The sequence below is a fragment of the Canis lupus genome, chromosome 31 (assembly GCF_011100685.1).
Source record: "Canis lupus familiaris isolate Mischka breed German Shepherd chromosome 31, alternate assembly UU_Cfam_GSD_1.0, whole genome shotgun sequence".
Lineage (NCBI taxonomy): Eukaryota > Metazoa > Chordata > Mammalia > Carnivora > Canidae > Canis > Canis lupus.
This window is the reverse complement of record NC_049252.1, coordinates 4,336,463-4,353,597: the sequence shown is the minus strand read 5'-3', so window position 1 is coordinate 4,353,597 and position 17,135 is coordinate 4,336,463. Positions and strand designations below refer to the sequence as shown.

Genomic DNA, 17,135 nt, shown 5'->3' with positions numbered 1-17,135 from the left:
TATATTCTATATCAAAAAAAGACAAAAATAATGGATAAGTGGAAATAACAGATAACTGTAACTTTATGAAGTCATTATTAAATCAAGAAACGCACATACATACCAAATTTACGCAAATTAATAATGTATATAAACAGCCAAATACTGCAATACTGAGTCATGATATATTACCTGTACACATAACTATGACTGTTATTAATAAACCTTTGGGACACTCAGTTTTATGCCTGTTGTGCCCCAGATCGTGAATCTGAGAAACTGTTGTGCCCAAGATTGCGAATCCGAGAAACCACCGAGGAGCCCACACCGATGCAAGTACACGAGGGTTGATTTACAACCTCAAGCTTGGGTCCAAGTGTACCGGACACAGCGGAGCAGGGACTTGGACCCCGAGGTGGGTTCCAGCTTAGTTTTATAGGCTGGTCTAGGGGACCTTCAGAAGGGGTGGAGCAATTCCTCAAGTTCTGTTTACATTCTGATATGGGGCTTTCAAGGGCATTGAGCTCTGTTCTCATTCTGATATGGGGCTTAACTGAAGTAAGGTAAAGTTCAGCTCTTATTCACAGGGGCCTGAGATGGCTGTCCTTGTGCTAACGCTGAACTTAAGGTGAAATGACCTTAATTTTCTCAGCCTCCACAAAACCACCAAGGAGCCACACTGATGCAAGTACATGAGGGTTTATTAACAAGCTCGAGCTTGGATCCACGTATACCCAACACAGCATCAGGGACTTGGACCCCAAGGTGGGTTTCAGCTGGGTTTTCATGGGCTGGTCTAGGGGACCTCCAGAAGGGGGAGGAATTTCTCAAGTCTGTTTACATTCTGATATGGGGCTTTTAAGCACGGGGGGGTGGGGAGGGGAGCTGAGATGTCTGTACTTGTGCTAATGCTGAACTTGAGGTGAAATGGCCTTAATTTTCTCAGCGTCCACAATGCCCAAGAAGACATCAGCGTGTCTTTAAAATCTCCTCTTCTTCCTGTACAGGAAAGTATTTCCAGAAATGAAATTTCCCATTTAATATTCAAACGCAGAAAACCTATTCTACAAGGTGCTTCAATTGGTGGGACTTTAAGTGCTTTTTCCTCTTTTAAGTTTTTAGACAGTAAACAGCCCATGGGGCTATGACAAACACTATGACAAAAGACAAAAGAGTTGTTACATTTCGCCTTTTGATGGGACTTGATTGGCAATAAAGCTTGATGACATGCTTAAGCAACACACCTGAAGGTGAGTCAGGGACAGATGAGGCTAGGCAGGGCTAGGTAGGCAGCCAGGGAAGCAGGCTCACAAAAATCCCCAAAATGCTGAGGTGTAAGGAAACCAGAGATAAGAGAACAAGCCACACCACACTGCCCTAAGGTGTGGGTGAGGAGGGTGTCTTGTTCTAACACCTACTGTAACCAAAAAAATCATCAGACTCTAAAAAGGAAGTAAGCCATTAACGATGTTATCACTAGTCCTTACTCAATGGTGATATCAATGGATAGTTTAAAAGGATTTAGGTTCCCTGATCAGGCTTTCAGTAAAAGACCAACCCTACAAGCCCTCAGTGGCAACATTGTCGGGACCCCTCTCACTCCTAAGAGCTTTCTCTGTATCTTTACTTAATAAGCTTCTATCCTTTACTCACGCTCCTGTGTCCTCAAGATTCATTCTTTGACTCTGTGAGACAAGAACCAAGTTCTCTGTAACAAAGGGATCATATGTGAGTTAATACTTTGTCCAACCACTGTAGAGGTCCATTCAGATGAAGTTCAATCCTGTTGGTGCTGCATGGCTATGAATGAATGAATACACAGTGGGGGTCTCAAAGCCTCTAGGGCTAAGGGCAAGCTCTTGCCCTTGCAGGCTGCATTTATTCAGTTCTCACGCAAAAGCTGACAAAGCACACCCTCTGTTTTTCATCTCAATCTACTTTAGAGGTTGTTTACATATTATCTGAGGCTAGGCCGCCCTTTCTCAAGGGACAAAAGGAGGAATCCATACTGTTTTCAGCTTGACCTTGCATAAGATAAAGTCTCCATCTGAACCATCACATTCATGGCATCTTTGTAGAGGACAGTTCCTTCTGGAAACCTTCTTATGCAGTCATTCCCCAACACAATCTGGTGAGTGTTCGTTACCATGTGCCTTCTGTATTCTGCTTCCTAGTATTTCACAAAACTCATTCTTAGGATGCACATCCTAGTTGATACACAGCTTCAAAACTCTGATTAGCACACTGCGAGAAGAGCAGCAAATTCCTGGTTAGTGAAGATCTTCAGACTGCAGCCTGGTGGAATTTTACACTCTGTTGCAGGGTGCTAGCTCTATCTCTGATTATACTTGGGGCTCTGCAAAAGACTACAGTATCACTTTAGGCACTCGGTGAAAACTTCCCCACCTATCTAATATAAGCATACTCCTCTTCCTATATGTCTTCTTGTCATTTCTACAGTCACATTTTGGTTGATATTAGAGAATAACCCTATGCAGAACCTTTCTGGGTTTGATGGATCTGTGAAGCCATCTACAGAGTGAGAGCAGTGATGCCTGAAAATTCTCTCCAACCCTCCAGTTTAATTCATAATATGCTACTGAACACCTAAATGAGTAACTGGCTGCAAATTCAAACTATGGTTAACACAGAAAAAGTAGTAGGAGATAGTTCTGCTGGAGATCCTATATCCGTTCATCTGTTGATCATGTTTTTCCATTTTCCATGATACATCCAGGAGATGGAGTTTCTGGTGTGTAATTACTCTGTGGCTCAGTTCTCACTGGGAAATTAGTATTTCCAGGAATGGAGCAGGTATAATCATCTAGAGGTGACAGTTCTATTAGGATTTCAATACTGGAAGCAAAACTTGTGTCTCAAATCTCTGGTAATAGTAAAGTGTAAACATACTTCAGATCTTTTTAAAGATTAAAAGCACATTCACAGTTTACAATTGCTTTGATTTCGTGATGCCTGTGAAGATCAGGCCAGTACCATGGTCAGCAACACATAAATGTGGCTGTCCTTTTCAATGGGATACTTGAAGACAACCATCAAGAGACCTGGTTTGTTCAAAGAAGCTGTGAAGGCCTGTCTTATCCCACTGATCTATCATAATGGGTCTCCTCAGTTTCTGAATTTCAGAGCAAGTGCTTGGTATGGTAAGACATTTAGTATTACAATTTTGAGTGATGATGGCTTTCTCAAGCTTATCTAATTGTCCTGTTTTCTTTAGTTTCTCTGCCAGACATTTAACTGCTTTCTCAAACTACTTTTTTATTTTTTTTTTCCATTCTGCTCTCCTACCTGCTCATCCAGAGGCAGCACATGATTTCTTCTATCCCAGCAGTTTCTTCACAACTGGTGGAGTGAATGGCAAATGGACATGTTTTTACTAAAGGCAGCAATCCACACTAAGGAAATATCCTTCTTTATCTAACCTAAAGTGCTGCTGACCATCTGTCCTTCAATGCCTCGGCCCAAGGTCCTTCCATGGTCTCTTGTCTGCACTATAGATAGAGGCCTGTTGAGGGCCGCTGCCCTGGTCCACCTTTTGTAGTCAAGCCAGGAGTGGACACTTGCTCACCTGTTGAGGAGATTTGGGGGCAGCCCCATGGAGTGCCCTGAGGACCCGACAAACCCAAACCCTGAGCAAAAGAAAGTTTCACAGAGGCTCTAGTGCAAAATTTATTTTTTAAAATGTCAGACATTAGACAATCATTTGTAAATATTATAAAACATAAACTTTTTTTGAAGTACACAATCAATAAATCACCATTTTGTCACATAAATCTAAGAACTTTTGTAAAATCAACTCTATACTACTCTGATTTGAATTCAGATTTTTTAAAAATTCTAATTTCATTAAAAATCTAATTATAGTATAATAATCACAGCAGAATTCAACTTGTCCCTATGCCATCACATATACAAAATCTCCCACATTATAACTCAAATCAGTATGTCCATATCTGAAGTCATTTATCCTCCAGCCCAAATTTGCCAGTGCTGGTGCTTTTTCCTTTTACTTTGTCTAAATGACTGATTATCAACAGCAACTACCCTAACGCCTAGCCCAGAAGCCTATTCAGTGCCCCATTTCCTACCTCGTGCCAATATCTTACAAACTACATGTGCATTCTAGTTTCTAAATGCTCCCTAATTTTTCTCTTGCTACTTGCCACTAATTTCATCTTGCTATCATTAATTCTCTGGATTTCTTCAAGTTATCACTATTGCCTGACAAGTCATTCTCCACACTTCATTCAAATTATAATTCCCCTTCCTTGAAAATATTCAGCTATGCCATGCTTACTAAATTACCACGTGTCTCTTATTTGTTCCATGTCATGTAATTGACCACAGGACACTGAAAAACATTGTGATTACATATTTGTTTTCTCTGTGTTTAGGTATTTTTAAAATATTTTTTAGTTTATTCATTTTAGAGAGAAAGAGCGAGAGCATAGCAGAGGGGTCAGAGGGAGAGGGGGAAGCAGACATTCCCAGTGAGCAGGGAGCCTGATGTAGGACTGGAGCCCAGGACCCCAGGATCATGACCTGAGCTGAAGGTACACCAGATACTAAAGTGACAGAGCCAACTAGGCACCCCTGTGTTTAGGTATTTAAGAACATCATCCCTCCAGATAGACTACCTTCTCAAGGTAGATGACTTTAAAAGTATCCTGAATATTTTCCTATGCCTAAACACTGGAAAATATCTTTGGTAAAATAGATAAATTACATAATACTCTCTACATTTACTAGCTGTGTAGTCTTGGCCAAGTTACGTAAATAGTGTACCTCAGTTTTCTCATTTATTAAATGGAGATAGTAATATCACATAGGATTGCTATAAAGATTTCATACATTTATATGTTAAAGAACATAGAGCAGTGCCAGGAGCATGTTAAGCACTACATAAATATTAGCTCTAATTTTATAAATAGTGTAAGAAAACAAGAAATATTTCTTACCATTATCTAGGAAAGTAGTTATTAAAGTTGATGCTAAAATACTGTATATTAACAGATATATACACAATAAGTGAATTCATAAAGAAACTCAAAATGATTATTAAATGAATCAAATATATTACCCATCCTCCCAAACCTGGAAGATATGGTAAAATTCTACATGCAGAGGCATTATAAAAAAAATTAAATACTTAATGTCAGTAATATTACACGTTATAAATATATTAAACTAAATAAATCTTTATCAGTTCCGTCATCTTGTTCAGAAAATAACATAATCAGTTTCGTTTCTACCATTTTTATAATTGATTGTATTCTTATTCAAGATAACCAAAATATCATGCCATTCTATAACTAAAGGCATTAGGTTTCAAGACATAGATTTTTATCAATGACCATTAAGATAGTAGAGTTGAATTCTCTCTCATTCTTTATTTTACAAGGCATCACCCTATATTACTTTAGGATTATAATGGCCTTTGTACATAACTGAGCTACACATATTAATGCTACAGTTTTTTTAGTGGTGCTAACGGAAGTCCTTTTATAAGTACAAACTCCACTGTGAAATTATCATTCAGATACAGACTAAAGTGTGTGAAATAAAAGATTAGACTATTAGCCTTCAAATATTTTTGTGAATTTCTTTCACCAGTCTCTTCTCAAAACATTATCCTAAAGCATCTTCTCTGGAAGAATGCAAGTTTTTATTATAGTAATTTGGAGTAAATATTTTGGAATGTGAGGCTCTCTCTGTAAAAGGCTGACCCAACAGTGTGGTTCTAGGCAGCCAGAGAGCAACAGAAGATGTCAGTATACAATAACACTTAAGAATTCTCATTTAGAGTTTTTTTTGTGTGTGTTTTTACAATAAATGAGCCATACTTCTTGTAACCCCAATACTCTGCTGTCCAATATCTTTTCACCTAAAGACGTCACCTTGTGGAAGCTCGTTCTGGAATCTCTTTCCTACTGCTAAAACAACCCCAGGAGTTCCCATTCCCATTGCTTACTTGGGGAAAATAGACCTGCATTTCCCGACAGAATTTTTAATATACTTTCCATAGAAACTAGGTTATGAGTTGTGGTTAATAACAATAGAAATGTTGCAGTCAATATATTTTTCTATGACATTATGGTAAATAGTATTTGTGAACTTGCTTCAACAATTAATCACCTTGTAAGGTATTGTTTATAAGAGGAATTTTAAAAAAACTGCATTTCAAAGTGCTAAACTTCTTTGCAGGCAGCTTTTGGAACATAACAAAAATGTTAGTGGGGGAATAGGCTAAATTTATATCCATCAATGAGAATATTCTACCATAATGTTGACCACAATATAATAAAGTATTTGTTAGCTTTAACTGCACTGAATTCAGCGACTGAGAAAATTGAGTCTGAGTGTTTACAGCTACTTTTAATTTCTCATTAGTGCTTGTTTTAAAAACACAGGAACAGTGAAATACAGTGAAATACATCAAATATACTTGGCTAAAATCTTGAAGGGGGAAATTGAAACATCAAAATAATTCAACTGAAAAAAATTTTAATTATAGATAGATTTAATTTACTGAAAATATCACTAATGAGTAACAGACCACTAAAAGTTAACTATTGGGTGGTAGTAGAGAGGGGAATGAGTCAATATGTAAACTATTAAAGGATGAAGAAATTTAGCATTTTTCTTATCAGCAAGCACATATATATATATTAAAAACACTATTTTAAAAATCTGGCAAGAAAAAACATTTATTAAAGGATATTCACTCGAGTTCTTTCCATCATCCAAGAACCATGCTACAATTACTTTATTACAACATCTCAGGTTTTGAAATTTTATTAAGAATGAAAGAAATATATTGGAATTATTGGCCAGAACTTGGCAACAGTTATTTCTATATCACCAACTCCTCCTCATCAATCAAGAAATTGTCAGTTTCCCCATGGAGTATATGAAGTTCAGATTGCCTAAATGTCAGTGTAAAAAAGACTTACTCTCTTTGAGATGATGAGCATGTACTTTCACTCTTGCTCATCATTTTCAACCATTTGACCAGATTTTGGTCTTTTCTTTCTGGAAATCTGTGCACATATGAAGTAACAATAAAGGACAAAAAATGCCAGAACTTTCTTTATATTCCAGAGATATGAAATCCCCAAAATGCTGCAAGCAGTAAACATCTTAAAATAAACTCCAACATTCATTCATTGTAATAATTCAAATAATTTTCTTGAATTGTCCTGATAGTTTCCACGCAAATAATTCAACCTTTCAAGAACATTACTATAGACAAAAGATGGCTGCTTGCATTAATATGTAGTATATTCCTTGCTTTACAAGTTTTCCTAAATAACAAGCCTAAGAGTATCATTATCACTTAACCAATATGTTACTTATCTGATACTTTTGTCCCGATTCTAGAATAATAAAAACAATTTTTATATTTTGTCATTAGGTTTCCTTGGACTCACTGATTTTTTTTTAAATAAAAGTGCTAGCATTTTAATATATTGTGTATGCTGCATTTGTTCTTTGAAAATTCATGGATCATTAACATTTTATTTTTTATATCACAGGAAACTTTACAGTGTACAATAATTTTGAGGAAGATTTATTTGACTAATTACTTAACTATCATAAAACCCACTATAAAATTTCATACAAGCGTGTGAAATTCCACACTGATCATTTTATTAAAAATATAAACTTATACATGAAAGTATAAATGTATGCATACCTATACTTATATATACTTAAAATGTGGGACTTAATTTATTATATTGTATAGGTAAGGAATCCATATTTAATACATTTGTATGCATATGGAAAGTAGGAGAAGGTGTTTTTTTCATGATATTTCGTACAAGAGCACAAAGTGTTGTGTTTGTTTAGCACCTGCTGTGCTGCCACATGCCAATTCAGACTCTCCTTCCTTTTCACTTGTACAAACATCAAACAGAAGAGACATTGAGTAGGATTATTTTATTTGAAATATAGTTCCTTATTACTAAGTACCACTGTAAGTCATTATGAAAACCTATTCATCTTTTAAGTTTTAGTTCATCTCCCACTTTCTTAATGGAGCACTCTCAGATACTGATAAGCCTTACTGAGGCTACTTTTCTCAGAAATGCACTGCTTTTAAGAATCAATAAGCCTGTCAAATGTCTCAATCCTTAAGTATCTTTTTTGATTGTTTAATTCCAATAAACCAACTGCTTGGTGGTGCTGTATCCCCATATGTATTCTTTTTACTTGGTATTTTGAAGAATTTATCTGAAGTATTTCTTGAATAGTTCATATATAATTTTCCCCCACTTCATTTGAGCTATAATTGACATATATTTTATAAGTGATGTACAACTTTTTAATTTGATACCCTTATATAATTGCAGAATGATTATTCTCTTACCTTTACCTCCATCTCATCACAAAATTACCATTTCTTTTTTGTGGTAAGAACATTTAAGGTCTACTCTCTCAGCAACTTTCAAGTATGTAACCTAATAATATTAATTATAGTCACAGTCAATTCAATACTGTGAATTACATCCCCAGAACTTATTCTTTTATAACTGGGAGTCTGTACCCTTTGACCAACATCTCCCCACTTCTTCAATCATGCTCCTCCAGCCCCTGATAACCACCATTCTATTCTATTTCCATGAGTTTAACTCTTAAGATCACACAAAAGTAATATCATATAATAGTTGTTTTTCTCTGCCTAATTTATTTCATTTTGCATAATGTTCTCAAGTACCATCCATGTTCCTGCAAATGGTAGAATTTCCTTCTTTCTCATGACTGAATAATAGTCCATTTTGTGTGTCTTTATTCATTCATCTATTGATGAACACTTATTTCCTTATGTTGGAGATAATGAATAATGGTGAACTATTTGGACAAGAAAGCCAAGAATATTAAATAGGGAAAGGACAGTCTCATCAAATGGTGTTTGGAAAACTGGATATCCACTTATAGAAAAGTGATTTTGGACTCCTATTTTATATCACTCAGAAAATTAATCCAAAATGGGTTAAACACTTAAACATAAAACCTGAAAACATAATTCCTAGAGGGGAAAAAAAATGGAAAAATCTCCTTTACATTGGTCTTTGCAATATTTTTTTTTCACATGACACCAAAAGTACAAACAACAAGAGCAAAAATCAATATGCAGGACACATCAAACTAAAATACTTCTACATACCAAAGAAACAAAATAGGGATCCCTGGGTGGCGCAGCGGTTTGGCGCCTGCCTTTGGCTCAGGGCGCGATCCTGGAGACCCGGGATCGAATCCCACATCGGGCTCCTGGTGCATGGAGCCTGCTTCTCCCTCTATCTGTGTCTCTGCCTCTCTCTCTCTCTCTCTCTCTCTCTCTCTCTCTCTCTGTGACTATCATAAATAAATAAAAATTAAAAAAAAGAAACAAAATAAAAAGAAAACTATGAAATAGAAATATTTGGAAATCAAATATCTAATAAAGGATTAATATCCAAAATATATAATGAATTCATACAAGTCAATAAAAAAAAAAACAGTCTGATTTAAAAATGGGCAGAGGAACTGAATAGATGCTCAGTATGACTAATGACCAGGGAAATGCAAATCAAAACCACAATGAGACATTACCTCAAACCTATTGAGATTATTGTCATCAAAAGGCAAGAGATAACAAACATTGGTGAAAATATGGAGAAAAGGGAACCCTTCATATATATTTTGGAAGGGACAGTGACTCAGAAAGGTGACCCAATTGCAGGAAATCATTCTGGGTTAAGAAAATTTGAAGAAACAGGTCATATTTAGTCTGAAAAGAAGACCTAGAGGGCAATTTGATCACTGCATTGGTATCACTTAAGATGTTCTACATGAATAGGAGTCCAGGTTTATTTTGTGTTATTCCAGAAAGTAATAGATGAACTATTAATATCAATATACAATTGCATTTTAGAGGAAGGAGAAAATAGCCTATTGTCTAAGATTTAATTAGGTCACTGGACATCCTAGAAATTGAACAGTGAACCAAATGAGAAAATGTATCATGAAGGGATAGGCTAAAGACATAAGAAAAGATAATCATTAGTCAATAAATTTGAGTAAATTCATCAATATTCCAGGAAATATCAAGCACCAATAGTGCAAGAATATAAGATTTTTCTATTTTTGCCCTCTAATTTACCACTGCCTCTCTCAGGCATACTTAATCCCTCTCCACAGTCCTTCAGAATAATGAGATTTAAGAGCTTAGTGGGGAACAACAGGAAACCAAGTAAGTCCTGCTATCAACAAGGCACATGGCCCATCAGTTGCTTATCCTTTTCAAGTGGCTCAGAAGCACAGTTCAGATATGAAGCCACATTTTATGAATTCCTGAGACTTACCTCATCTCCACAGGGCATGCAGTTGTCAGTGTTCCTGAAAAGGCCTGTTTTAAGGTGAGATTTGAAAAGTGGCTGGGCTGAAATCAATGTTGGCCTATGGAAAAATAAATACCATAATTAACATTAACATTAAAATCTTGTACATAAAATTATAAGAACTACTACTGTTCTTAAGTTACAACCACTTAGAGTTTATTTCAGTTGTAGAAAGTCTAATATTTTAGGAATAAATGAATTTAGGTTCTTAGGGAAATAGTTAATAAATAAAAAGATGAACAAGAAACTACCTGGAAATGAAATGGAAAACAAAACAAAACAAAACAACAGTGTCAGCATAGTCTCATTATAGCAAGGTTTCACAGGTGAACTATTCCAGATAGAAGATAAAACATAATAGATTAGTCATGCAAATGACTATTATTAATGTGAATTATTAATAAAACACATTTTAGCATATACATACACAAATATCAAGGTAATTTATATTAAGGTAACTTAGGCAGCCTCCCTTTAGCACTTCAACAAAGTAATAAATCTATTATATATCCAATATTTCTCTCTGTTTTTCTCTCCATCATTCTGTCTCTCTTTCTCTCTAAGTAATACAATTGACTGCTTTGGTTGAGAACTTTTAATATTTCTGTATTTAATATCTATCTTATTTTGGTAAATAATTTCTTCTAATTAAATCAACATGCTTGTGTACTGCTATCTTCTTGTTAAACAATTCTTGCGGTTTTAAGATATATGGATTGCAATCAAACATACAAAAAGAAAAAAAAAACCGCTCAGTGCAATTAATTATTACCACTCCTTTGAGTGGCAAATATTAAAAAGATGGACCATACCAAGTGTTGGAGGAAATGTAGAAGAACAAAATTTTTGGTACTTCGAAAAGTTTTTAAAACTTAAATGACTTGATAGAGACTCAACAATAAAGAAAGAGAGTAAAAAGAAAATAGGAAATATAAGAGGGGATAGATATTATCATAGACCTTAAAGACATTAAAAGAATAAAGCAAGCTCTTCCCTTTTGCAGCCATCGCTGAAGAACCAGTGGCCAAAATGATGTTTAATCCCTTTGTCACTTCTGACAGCACGAACTGTAAAAGATATTTAAGTCTTCCCAATATCACAGGGAAGATTGTCTTCCTCTCTTTCTGAATAGCTGAGATAGAAGTACAATGTTGGATCTATGCCTATCCAAAAGGAAGATGAAGTATAGGTTGTATGAGGACACTACAAATCAGCAAACTGGTAGAGTACCCCGGGTTTATAGGAAAAAAATACATCTTCTACATTGAACAAGCACAGGAGAGACGGCAGTTGGCACAACTGCCCGCGTGGGCGTTCATCCTGGCAAGGTGGTTATCACTAGACTAAAACTGGACAAAGACCACAAAATGTTCCTTGAACATAAAGCCAAATCTTGCAAAGTAGGAAAGGAAAAGGGCAAATAGAAGGAAGAAACAATTGAGAAGATGCAGGAATAATCTTATATATGACTTTAAATAAAAAACGTAAAAAATGAAAAAAAAGGATAAAGTGAAAAATATTATAAACACCTTTTTGCAAATAAGTTCAATAACCTGACTAGGATAGATAATTCCTAGTAAACACCCAAAATTAAAGAAATAGAACGTCTGAAGAGACAGATTTTTTTTAAGTCATAAATTATTCCCACAAAGAAAATATCAGGCCCAGATGGTTAAAACTGTATCAAATTTTTAAGAAATGGAATAGATTTTCCAAAAATAGATGAGGGAGGAACAAAGTTTATTATAAGGAATATATTTGTGTCCTTTTTATGTATAGAGAATTAAGAATAAACATCTGAAATGATGAAAATGTTTCTCCTTAAATTTTTTTCATGATTTCAGAAGTATGTGTTTTTCTAATATTCTAAGACACATTTAGAAGCATCAACTGTGACCTACATTTTACTTTGGCATGTATTTTGTGCTTACCATTAGGTTAAGGAAGTGTTGAGAGATGTACATCTGATAGTTGCCCTTTGATAAGTATGGGCAGAATGTATGTTGTGAAAAGGAAAAGGAACTAATAACTGGCTATAATGAAATATTTCATTCTATTATTGGTGGTTATTAGATTAGTTATCATGAGAGGTTTAACATTTTCTAGAAGGCTGAGGCAGCCCATAGATATCTCTTCAATGAAATCTTATAGCAAATAACTAAATTAACTTCATTCAAACTATATTTATTCAATAACTTTTGTATGACCAATTCTTATTGGGAACTGAAGATATCCAAAAAAAAAAAAAAAAAAAAAGAAAGAAAAAAAACGTAGATTCATCTCCTACTCCCAGTATCACATATGTTGTTTAAAAGAGGATTAAGATATACTTTAAAAATTTCAATAAATACTATAGCATGCAACGACATGGAAAAAGCAAGCCACCTCATCTGGAAAAAACCAAGTCAATATTCAATTCATGAGCAAATCCTGATGAAAACACAATTGATTAATGATTTTGACTTTTAATAATTGTTCTAAAATATTTTTGACATTTGAAAAAATATTGAGTACCTCTCATAAACATCTTGCATAACTTTACTTAGAAAGCATTGTTAATTTCTCATGATATTAATGATCTCTGTTAGCAATGTTTTTAATGACAATAGTAACAAAAATGAGGAGTAACTTAGTTCCTTATTTTTAGCTTAATATTCTGATTGTTTTCAATTTTCCACTATTAGAAATAATACTATAATTTATAGGTTATGTATAAACTCTTCTGTACTTCCCATTTCTTTGTGGTTATATTCCAGAATAGGATTAGAAATATTACCAAAATTTAAAATTAGCAGGAAAAAGGGTATAACACATTTGGAGGTTCTATGAATTTTGTTAAAATGATTTTTTTTTTTCCTAGTAACTTAACCAATTTATAATCCCATCATCGAATTAGTTGCATTCTTACCAACATTAAGAATTTTTACTTAAAGGATGCCCGGGTGGTTCAGTGGTTAAGCGTCTGCCTTTCGGCTCAGGGTGTGATCCTGGAGTCCCGGGATCAAGTCCCACATTGGGCTGCCTGCATGGAGGCTCTGCCTCTCTCTCGATCTGTCTCTCATGAATAAAAAAATAAAAATCTTTAAAAAAAGAATTTTCACTTAAAATACTACCATATAGTTTATAGAATCTAAAAATACATACAATAAAGGCAAAATAGAATATTAATAATAAGGTAAAATTTTATTACAATAATGTGTTAACCTATCAACAACGGAGACATTACTTTAAATTTAGACCATGGAAGCTTCTGTGGAAAAGTTGAAACTTGGTAAGACTTAACAATCTCATAGGATTTTCACTGTAAAACATTAAAGAGTGAGAATATATGATTTAAAAAAAGCAGTAATTTTTAACATACTGATTAATATATAGCAAATTTTTAGAGGTATTTGAATGTAAAGGTTAATGGCACAGATTCTGGACAGAAATGCTCTCTTCAAATCCAACAGTCAGTTGAGTATCTCTTGATTTGGGCTCAGGTCATGGTCTCAGAGTTGGGTGGATCAAGCCCCGAGTTGGGCTCTACACTCAGCGTGGAGTCTGCTTGTATTTTCTTTCCCTCTCCCTCTGCTCCCCTCCTTCACCCCCACAGCTCTCTCTCTCTCTCTCTCTCTCTCTCTCTCTCTATATATATATATATATATATATATATATATATATCCTTCCCTAAAACAATAAACTTTAAAATGTTGAAAGTTTGGGGTGCCTGGGTGACTCAGTCAGCTAAGCATCCAACTCTTGACTTCAGGTCAGGTCCTGATCTCAAGGTCATGATATCAGGATGGTAATACTGGGCCTTGAGTCCCACTCCTCACTTAGTGGGGAGTTTTCTGGAAATTCTCTTACTCCCTTTGTCCATTACTCCTCCCATGCCCACATGTGAGCTCTCTCTCTCGCTCTCTCTCTCTCAAATAAATAAATAAATCCTTAGAACTAAAATAAAATGTAAAAGTGTAGGGGGTGCCTGGCTGGCTCAGGTGGTAGAGCATTTGCCTCTTGCTCACAGCATCACAGGGTTGTGAGTTCAAGCCCGGTGTTTGGCAGAGAGATTACTTAAAGAGGAAAAAAAAAAAAAAACTTTAAAATGTCAAAGTTCAAACACCTTAATGAATGCTATTGATTCTGAGATGTTATTGCCGAAAACTTCTCCAAATTCTATGCCTATCTGTAAAAAAGCACTTAAGAATTACTTTGATGTTCTTCAGGCACCCTCTTTTTTTTCTCTCTTTAAACAGATCTTTTGGGCAGCCTGGGTGGTTCAGTGGTTTAGTGCCACCTTCAGCCCAGGGCATGATCCTGGAGACCCAGGATCGAGTCCCAGGTCAGGCTCTCTTCATGGAGCCTGCTTCTACCTCTGCCTGTGTCTCTGCCTCTCTCTCTCTCTGTCTCTCATGGATAAATAAATAAAATCTAAAAAAAAAAAAAAAAAAAAAAAAAAGCTAAAAGGTCTTTCATAAAGGAGAAAAACTAAAATTACATCTTCACAAGAGTATAATGAGATAACTGAACACTCCTGAACACTCCCACCAGGGTGCTATCAGAGAAAGCGCAGAGTCTAGTCTTTGACCATTACTTAGAGATTACAAGTACAACCCTAGTGTGGTATCACTAGAGAATACACACTAAGCCAGAAAGCCAATTCCTGCCAAGTGGCAATGAAAAGATCTATTGCCTTGAGTATAGCAGAGGCCAAACAGTGAATCTAGGCATCTATGTCTACCTGGAAATATCAAAATAGTTTCACTTTCCTCCAGGTGAACTTGTGTCAAATAGCTAGCTAATACAAAAAGTTTAGAAAAGACCCAGTCTTCTGATACCCAAAATGTGCTAGATTCAGTGAGAAATAACCTGTTATATCAAGAAACAAGATCTCAAAATGAATGCAAAAGATAATCAATAGATGCCATCATCAAGATGACAATAATGGCAGAATTATGTGACCATTATTTTAAACCAGTCACAACGAAAGTGTTTCAATGAGTAATTATGAACATCTTTGAAACAAATATAAAAATAGAAAACTTCAGCAAAGAAATAAAAGGAAGTAATCAATAAGCAGGAATACAGAAAAATAGAAATCAACCAATGTGAGCAATAGAGAAAAATGAATTTTAAAAAACAGACTAGAATCCCATGCAATTACAGCAACAACAAAAAATAACATTCATGCCATTAGAGAAAAAGATAGTGGGGATAAAAATAAATGAATGTATTTGAGGAAATAATGGTTAAGAACTTCCCATTTTGACAAAAGACATAAAGCTATAGATTCAAGAAGCTATACAGGTTGATTACATTGGACTGCTTCCATCACAGAAGGGGCAGCATCTTGTTCTTACTGAACACTTTTTTTCCCACATACAAAACCTACAAAACCTACTATCTGTGGATTTGCAGAATTCCTTATCCATTATTATGGTATTCCACTCAACATTGCTTCTGATCAGGAAACTGTTCAGAGAAAATGAAGTGCAGCAAGGGGCCAATGCTCATGAAACTGGTTGGTCTTATGATGTTCCCCACCATCCTGAAGCAGCTGACTCCATAGACGTGTGGAATGGCCTCTTTGGGGTTCAATTATAGTACCAGATAGACGGCAACATCTTGCAAGGCTGGGGCAAGGTTCTCCAGGAGATGGTAAATGTTCCGAATAAGCTTCTGATATACAGCACTGTTTCTCCAATATTCAAGATTCACAGGAGAAAAGGAGTAGAAATGGGAGTGGCATTACTTGTCTTACGCTAGGAATGCCCTAGGAAAAATCTTTCTTTCTGTTTTCATGACTTATACTCTGCTAGCCTAGACATCTTAGTTTCAAATGGAAGGCTAATTATAGTAGGAGACATAGTAATTCTATTGAACTGGAAGGTAAGACTGCTATCTGGTCACTTTGGGTTCCTTGTAACTCTGAATCAACAAGCAAAGGAGAGAGTTACTAATGCTGGCTGGGGTGTGCGATATTGACTAACACTGGAAAAATGAACTGCAACCCCACAGTGGAGGTAACAAAGGTCATACAGAGGTACAGGAGATCCCTTAGGCTCCCCATTAGTATCACCATGTCCTGTGATGAAAGTTAATGGAAAAATAGAGTAATCCAATTTAGGCAGAACTACTTATGTCCCATACCCTTTAAGAATGAAGGTTTAGGTCATGTCACGAGGTAAAGAACCACTACTCTATAGTATATAAATATTTAGTAAAAATATATTGTTAAATTTATTGTTAGGTATTCAATTTTACTTAACATCATGGCATTAAATGATGTTAATTTTACTTCATAGTTAAATATTGCAAAATTTGCTTTAAATATTGTTAAATATCATTAATTTTACTTCATAACATTTAGTAATCCTGTAATCTTACAGGACATCAAGGGAGAGTGAAAAATCACCCAAGGACTTCTCATTCATTTCTGTTGAAAGGCTTAGTGTGTTTTGCTTATACACAGGATTGTTGTATCATGTTAGGTGAAAGTATGACCTTGTTATTGTATTTATTTGTAGATTAGGTATTCTTTAAAGAAATGTATATGGGTGCCAAATTGATAAGAGATAAACTTGGAATAATTAATTTTGTGTGTCAACACGGTTACAGCATAGTACTAAGATATTTGGTCAAACAACAGTCTAAATGTTTGTATGAAGGAAGGTATTTTTAAAATTAGATTAACATTTAAATAATTAGACTTTGAGTTAAGCAGATTACTCTTCGTAATATGAGTGGTTCTCATCCAATCAATGGAAAGCCTTA

At 35.2% G+C, this 17,135-nt stretch overlaps 2 pseudogenes; one reads left to right on the top strand and one right to left on the bottom strand.

Annotated features, from left to right (window-relative positions):
- Window positions 1–1,701: 1,701 nt before the first annotated feature.
- On the bottom strand, window positions 1,702–10,361 carry LOC100688699 (annotated as a pseudogene).
- A 1,047-nt stretch (window positions 10,362–11,408) lies between these two features.
- Window positions 11,409–11,836, top strand: LOC100684645 (annotated as a pseudogene).
- Window positions 11,837–17,135: the final 5,299 nt, after the last annotated feature.